This window comes from Benincasa hispida, chromosome 4, assembly GCF_009727055.1.
Source record: "Benincasa hispida cultivar B227 chromosome 4, ASM972705v1, whole genome shotgun sequence".
Taxonomy (NCBI): Eukaryota; Viridiplantae; Streptophyta; class Magnoliopsida; order Cucurbitales; family Cucurbitaceae; genus Benincasa; species Benincasa hispida.
Window position 1 is genome coordinate 49019670 of NC_052352.1, and position 6278 is coordinate 49025947.

General features: G+C 35.3%; 1 long non-coding RNA gene across 1 annotated transcript; it reads right to left on the minus strand.

Moving 5' to 3' along the window:
• Nucleotides 1-2174: 2174 nt before the first annotated feature.
• LOC120076357 lies at nucleotides 2175-4692 on the minus strand. The gene is made up of 2 exons (XR_005481507.1): nucleotides 4193-4692; nucleotides 2175-4120 (listed from the first exon to the last, which is right to left on the minus strand). It is a non-coding gene; the product is annotated as an uncharacterized LOC120076357 (long non-coding RNA).
• Between the last annotated feature and the right edge of the window lie 1586 nt (nucleotides 4693-6278).

The following is a 6278-nucleotide window of genomic DNA, read 5'->3' on the forward strand; positions in this document are numbered from 1 at the left end:
TCCAATGCTCATGGAGATCTCTGTTTTTGATTTCCTTCAATGAGTTATATCAAGAACATGACAACCTTGAAAAAGCTTATAGCTGAGCGAGAGAAGGGCATGAAAAGGACAAAGAAGCTCATTAGCAATAAGCAGATCAGGTTTTTGTGATAACAAGATTCCACCAATCAATCATGGATAGGAAATGGGAAGTTTAAAGGCATGAAACCCAATGTGATGCTACACCTAATAAAGAACAAATACCACATAATCAAAGGGAACACCAGTTACCAATTTGAAATAGCAAACTTGCTAAAGCAAGAGATAGACTAGAGTGACGACAAATTTACAGGAGCATTAGTATCCAAAATATGATCAATCAGGACTGATGTCAAAAAGTACATATTTTTACCTTCTATTTTAATTTTTTTATATATATATATATAGTAAAAGACACTTTTTATGATATTTTGACCCTGAAATGCTGTTAGTTAGTTAAAATGAGTTTATGAGAGTTGATTGAGCTTAAAAGATGTTATTTACTGATTTGGAGGTAATTTTGTAGATTTTTGCAGGTGATTTTGGCTTAATTATTGATTTCTGCAACCGCATCAATAAGCCCTAATTTTCCAGTCAATTATGATTATGATTTTCACGTTTTAATCAGATGGACAGCCCCAATTTCGCCTGGTAAACCCTTAGAATATGAATTTCAACCCTCCTCAACTGATTTAGGGCCTTTAAAAAGGAGAGAAAGCCTTCCATTTCGAAAGAAAACAACTCTCCATCATCAAGATCTTCCTTCATCGTTTCTGCCATTTAATTAGCCTCTTGAGCATGTTCTCAACTTCTTAAGTCAGTAGCCTCAAGAACGAAAGTTCAGGCATAGCAACTCTAAGTCATCTTGTCTTGTGAAAGCATGTGGTGAGGGCAATTCTTCCTTCAAAAATGGGGAATCAACTTAGAGAAAGACTAGGAAATTGAGGATTTGTCCTAATACCCACCTTTGAGTTGTATTTTTCGAGCATTTATATTGATTTATTTCTTGTTGTTCTTTTATTTTCTTTTCACTCGTTGAACATCATCTTGTAGTTATGATTTATGATTTAATGAAGTTCATTTTTTTTTTTTTATCATTAATCATTAGCTAAATTCTTTAAGGGATTCAATTATGTGGATACCCGAGAGTTTTATGGCTTAAACAAAGCAAGCTCATATCTCTTTTACTTATGCATTTCCTTTTTTAAGTTTAAGGAAAAATATTGTTAAGTTAAACTGATCACTCCATTACCTAATGCTGAGAAGGTTAGGATATAAACTGATGTCACAAAAGAATACGATACTAGAACCCTAGAAATAAAAGGGTTAGTCGCCTTAAAAATAAGGGACACCATAGGATAAAGAATCTAAACTTGAACTAATATAAGATCTAGCTAACCATGGAAACATGAGGCACTAACTGTTTAGATTTCCTAAAGAAACTTGACAGAAGACCGAATAGGAATAGTTTTCTGTTGATGCATATTTCACTGTCTTGGTATGACGCAAACACATCACTTACAGCATAAAACTCGAATGTTGGTACATAACTATATCCCTATTCAACAGTCTCAAAATCGAGTATTTATCAATTACTCATTAGTTTACATCAAAAAGCTCTTAGAAAAATTGAATTACATAAATAGCCTCATGGGATTTGACTTTTAGAATACTCGAAGACTTATTACTTGACAGTGTATGCTTGTACTTACACCATATCTATCTTTATTTTTTTTACTCATACACATTTGATCGATCAATCACTACAGTTGAAAATACAACACTATGACCCTCTAACATAACTTTTCGATAGTCTAAGGAGCTAGCCTCATCTCAAAGTTTCTAGGAAGATTAAGAATAAATTTGAATGGAGCTGGGATAGTAAGGACCAAGATTTAGCACTGTTCTGATTTAAGTATGCCTTTATAGTCAATTCCATTATTTTCAAGCAATCTTGCACTCGATCAGACAACTCTTTTTCAACCATAATATTTCTTTGAACATATTTTCATAAACCAGCACTTCCTTCTGTGCGAAATGAAACATTGTTAACTGGAGCAAAAGCCATATGAGAAGGAATCTTTCTTGAAATTCGAGTTCAAGCTGATTGTCTTGTAACAAGGATGTGAACATCAATCTCATCAAAACTCTCTATATGTAATGACCCCAAATTTCAATGCTAATCTAAGGATCGTTACAATAATTGAACCTGAACTAACTTTACAAACTCTTGTACTTTGGAAAATATTTCAGCAACATAACAACATAAACATAACAAAAAAAAAAAAATTACTTTAACACTTGTTTCAAAGAAATACACTCCCAATAATAGACAAACATCAAACTTCCCTCAACAGAATTACAAAGTTTCGAAACCTAATATTAAAAATATTTTCAATCAGATTCAACAAAATTAAACAAACTTAAACCATTATGGCAATCAGACATAATAAACTGAATAAAACCTTTTACAAGTTCTCAACTAAAAAACGACTAGAAAACCAACTTGAATATAAACCAAAGTTTCAAAACTCAAATATTTCAAAATGAAGTAAATTCCTAACAAAAGGGAAGAAAACAAGGACATAAGTCTAAGGACCGATCTTTCCCAAGCTCCCTCCTCAGCATCACCAAAATCATAATGATCGCCAGCACCTATAAAACTTGGTGGGGGTCAGTACACACTTGTACTGGTAAGTGGCTCACACCTAAAGAGCCATCATACAACTTACAGTACAAACAACATGCTAGTCACCACAACATTACATACTCATTAGACATGCAAGATACATGACATGTTATATAGATGTCAACATATTAAAACATGCTATTTCAATATCTCCATAAACTCTACGAACTCATCAGCACACACATATTCAATACACATCAAGATTGCTATCACACCTTCGAATTACGTTGATCCCTGACCACTTTTACTCAAGGACTCAACACTTCTCTACAATACTCAATGTTTGATCCTTGACCACTTTTACCGATGGCCATCAAACTACATGTAGACCCTTTTCCATTTCCACCCAAGGTTTCCACTCCGCACCGATCCTTGACCATTTCTACCCAAGGCCTCAACTGCTCACCGACCCTGACATTTTTACCTAAGGTCTCAATCACACATCGACCCTCGACCATTTGCACCCAAAGCTTCGATTACACATTGACCCTTGGCCATTTTCACTCAAGGACTCGAGTGCACATCGACCCTTGGCCATTTTCACCCAAGGTCTTAACTATATATTGACATTTGACCATTTTTACCTAAGGCTTCTACCTCACATTGATCCTTGACCATTTTTACCCAAGGTCTCAATGTTCATTTCAATCCATCGATGACATACCACCCTTCCATTTTCACTTGAGATAAGTGATATTCCCTTTACTTTCATTTACAAGCTCACAAGGTTCACTAACTTTTCTCTCACACAAACTCACTAGAATGCATAAGGACAATCAGAAACTTCTAAACAATACTTTATAACCAGTCCACACATAAGCAACAAATACATGTTCTCAGTCATTCAAAAATTCATAATCATATCACAATAATAATAGCTCATTTACCGCATGCTTAGGCATCCAACATATGAAAACGTGCAAAACCACGAAGTATTTTAGAGAATAAGTGATATAATATAATATATACATAAAACAGGCAACATGTTATCAAACAACAAACATACACTTCAAGTAGAAATCCACTTACCTAACGTGTATTAAAGCACTTCTAATCTATACGAAAGATGCCCAAAACAACGTTGAACCTCAAACCGAACCCCTCAAATCAAGTCTAAACTACAAACGAAGAGTACCCAGAGTTTTAAACTAAATTACGGCACCTAAATTAAAGTCGAATGAAACTAAATAAGGCTATAACGCCTAAAGTCACCAAGACAGCCTTGAAACTCACTAAAAAGTGTTCGAATAATCCCAAAACTATTCCAAATCTATAATTAAGAGCTTTCAAACATTGGAGACAGACTTTAAGAACCTTAATCTAGTTCGAAAAGGAATTCAGGGAATTCTTACACACTAAGACTTACCCAATCGACTCAAAGCCTTGCTGGTTGGTGTATAATTTTGCTTAAACCTGTATATTCGGAGCCGTTAAGCAATGAGTAACTGGAATCCAACGTCGAAATTCCATGGGTAAGTGCCAAACCTTTAAAAAGGGGAAAAACATTGCTGCAGGGTGTTCAAACCGCGTGGATTGCTGCTACAAGGTCGCCACTGCTATCGAACGTCGCTGCATCTGTAGCCAAACGCCGCACCACCGCTAGATCACTCGTGGTCGCACGTGGGACTCACTCGATTTCGTGCAGAGGGAGGTTGACGTCCGCCACTGAGTTCGCGTGCAGGTGCTTCTGAATACTGCTCGTAGTCGTCGTCGATCGTGGGTTTTGTTTGCAGCTGCAAGTTGCGGCGTCAGGGAACAATTGCCGCTGGAGCTGGTGGGTTTCGCGTCGGGCTGAACTTGCTTCGACCTTCAATCGCCATCGCTCGCGCTGTGGTGTTGTCAGGAGGGAGAACGCGCAAGAATGTTTGATTGTGCAGTGGATGAGTTTCATGATGAGGGGGGAAGAGGGAAAGGGAGAGGAACAAGGAGAGGGAGGCTAGGGCTTATTTGTTTAATCTTTTCCCTCTTTCCAAAACAATTAATTATAAAACTAATTAGCCAAACAGAAAAGAAAATGCTTTTTAAATTCCAAAATACACCCAATTATTTTATTTTAAAAAGAAACACAAATCACACCAATAAAGCCTTCAAGGATTTGAAGAAATTTTCTAGTAATAAACTTCAAAATCTCTTAATTCAAGATTTTAATTAAAAACTCATTCTTTCAAAAATGTAAGAAAATTCATTTAGGACTTAAGGGTTAACTGAAATTCTAATTCTCCAAATTAGAATCGACATTTAAGAAGTTCCATTAATTTAAAGTTAACAAGTTGAAAGAGATTTAGAAGGTGCAATTTTAATTTAAACTTAATAGGTTAAAAGATATTTAAGAAGTTCTATGGTAGCATCACTCTCAACATTCTTCTTCCAATTAGCTTACTCTTTGTACCAAACCATCTTTGTCTCGACTTATGGTGAGTGTTCACCATTTGGCAAGAATAAGTTTCACAAGAGAGATGATAGAGATAGAGATTTTGTTAAGGAACTCCTTGAACATCAGACCCCATAACCAATTTGATCTCAACCCCTAAGATAAGTTAGATGATCTAATAAACCAATGATCGGACAAAGCTTCAACTCCCATCTAACCTTGATTTTCAAAGCACTCCACAAGTAAGATAGATCAATCCTCACTTGAATGCTCCAAATATTCATGCATTCTATCTCAAGAACACACAAGAAACAAAGCTTAAAAAGCTTATAAGATTTAAAACCCAAGATTACATTTTTCAAATCTTCTTTTGTATCTCTTGATTGTGAAAAGTACAACATTATTTATTCTAAATGAAAAAACACTATGAAAGGATGCAATCTTTCATCTATCAAGTAAATACATGAACCTTTAATAAATGCAAATACATAAATTAAATGGTATATAGGACATTAATAACGTAAATGAATCTGAATTTTTCAGATTTATTATGACTCTTGGATGAAAAGATGCCTTTAGATGCAAGAAAAGTTATAATTCTTCACCATGGGTAGGAATCTTAGTTTGGAAGTAAACATTAAATGTTCTAGCTTCTATCATTGCCAATTATTTGCTTATCGGATTTGCCGGACATGGAAAGGAATTTGAAGAACCAAGTAGTTCAATGTGAACTTCTTTTAGCAACTACCACTAAAAATTAGAAAATTTTAAATTTGAATTAAGTGCATACTTACTCACGTGACACTAGACCAAGACTGATTAAGAATGACTGAGATCTACATTGGGCTTGGTCTACCACGAGGCCCAACTCTAACACTGGGCTTGAAAAACAAAAACGCCATGGCTTTCATATTGACTAAGCTTAACCCCTTCATGGCCCAATTCAGCTCAACAACCATTAGTTGCTATAAAATTATTGTGCAAAGGCCTAAGGCAGCTCTCAACACCTCATATTGCTCGACATCAAGAGCTTTAATGAAAATATCTAGTATTTGGCTCTTAGTACGAACGTGTTCTTGTACAATTTACTTGCTTTTAACCAGTTCTTGAATAAAGTGATGCCAGATATCAATATGTTTTGTTCTATTGTGTCGAATCAGATTTTTGGAGAAATTTATGTTAGGATGTATGCTCTAAAGC